The 1,802-nt window shown below is 42.4% G+C and overlaps 1 protein-coding gene across 1 annotated transcript in view; it reads right to left on the bottom strand.

Annotated features, from left to right (window-relative positions):
- LOC106870283 (bromodomain-containing protein DDB_G0270170) overlaps window positions 1–399 on the bottom strand; it is a 43,024-nt gene extending 42,625 nt beyond the window's left edge. The window contains exon 1 of the mRNA XM_014916307.2: window positions 163–399. The gene's annotated coding sequence lies outside the window, so the exon portion shown is untranslated. The remainder of the gene's footprint in view (window positions 1–162) is intronic.
- Window positions 400–1,802: the final 1,403 nt, after the last annotated feature.

Genomic DNA, 1,802 nt, shown 5'->3' with positions numbered 1-1,802 from the left:
ATATATATATATATATATATATAAGACAAGTTTGAATGAATGTGAGCGGAAGAAGAATGATGGAAGCGATGCAAAAGATGAAAGCGATGAAAGTCCTAAAAGAGGCTGGGATGGGCCCTGGTCGAGCGGTGATAAAACAGAAAGTAAGAATGTAAAACTGACCGTTGTCACAGGTGTCCACTGAACTCTGGCGGTGTAATAATGATAATAATAATAATAGTAATAATAATAATAGTCGACAGCAGAACGGACAGTCTGCTGTTGTCCGTGATAACTGTTGCAGCCATGGCATGTAGACTGCTGTCATGGTGGTGGTTGTAGTGGTGGTGGTGGTGGTGGTGTTGATGTAATGGATTGAGGTGGAGTGGGAGTAAGGTGGACAGCGATGTTATGGAGTTGTGGGTGATGGGAGATATGGATGAGATGAGGGATAGAGGGAGGGATCGGAGGATAAGTTGTGGGAAAGAGAGAAGAAATGAGAGAGAGAGAGGGAAGAAGGGAGAGAAGCCACGGGGAGGAAACGAGAGAAAAGAAAGGAAGAAAGTGAGCAAGAGAGAGAGAGAGAGAGAGAGAGAGAGAGAGAGAGAGAGAAAGAATGAGACAGAAAGGGGGCTCTGGTGTGTGTACAAAAGGGAGAGAAAGAGAAAGATAGAAAGAAAAGGAGAAGAAAAGAAGAGTGGGGAAAAAGAGAGGGAGAACGACAGACTGAGAAAGAATGAGAGACAGAAAGATAGGGAGGAAGGAAGGAGTGGGAGGAAAAGATATATAGGAAGAGAGGCGGGAGATGGAGGTGTAGAGAGAGAACGAGAAAGAGTGAGAGAGTGAGTGACCAATAGGGTGGGTGAGGGGTAGAAATAGGTTGCGAGTAATGGTGGGTGACTGAGAGACACACAGAGAAAAAAGGAGGGGGTAGAGAAGAAGAGAGAGGGGTAAGAGTTAACAAAACAGGGAGATTGCTGTGGGGGAAAAAGTGGAGGGAAGAGGAGTGGAAGCAGGCGGGGGAAGAGTAAATAATGGCGACGTTTGGACAGGAAGCGACGGCAGGCAGTTGCTCCAGGGATTGTCACAATGAAATCAATCGAAGAGAGAGACAGCAGATACAGAGAGAGAAATGGAGAGGGTAAGAGAGAGAGAGATAGAGAGAGGAGAGAGAGATAGAGAGAGAGGGAGAGAAATAAAGAGAAGTAGGGATTAAAAGCGAAGAAAGTGAGAGGACGGGATTAGAAGGTGGGGGGGGGGGCAAGGAACAAGGTGAGAGATAAGGATTTGCATTAATTAAAAAATGCTCAGGTGAAATGTAATTCTGATGATATTTAATCTCGGTAGGTTTGTGACTTATTTACAACTGCAATATCCATCCATGGGTCAAACAGAATAATTTAATTTAACGGCTCCGACAAATGGACGGCTGTGTTAATGACTTTTCATTTCCCAACACCATTATTAATGCGACAATAAAAAGTACAAAGGTAATTTGAAATCGAGAAAAGTGTCGCAACGCGTCGACACACGTATGTTGTCTGTATAAACTTACACACACATGCACACACGCGCACGCACACACACACACACGCACACACACACACACACACACAAATGTCCTGTGTCCCATTGGCTCTCTGTATGTGTATGTGTGTGTGTGTGTATTTGTGTTTACACATAACATATACAGACTCTCACACTGCATGTATACAAGTGAGTGTGTATGGGTGCATATATATATATATATATATATATAGATATATATATATATATATATATATACACACATATATATATATATATATATATATATATATATA

The sequence above is a fragment of the Octopus bimaculoides genome, chromosome 20 (genome assembly GCF_001194135.2).
Source record: "Octopus bimaculoides isolate UCB-OBI-ISO-001 chromosome 20, ASM119413v2, whole genome shotgun sequence".
Taxonomy (NCBI): domain Eukaryota; kingdom Metazoa; phylum Mollusca; class Cephalopoda; order Octopoda; family Octopodidae; genus Octopus; species Octopus bimaculoides.
The sequence above is the reverse complement of the archived record's forward strand: the minus strand, read 5'-3'. Positions and strand labels throughout refer to the sequence as shown.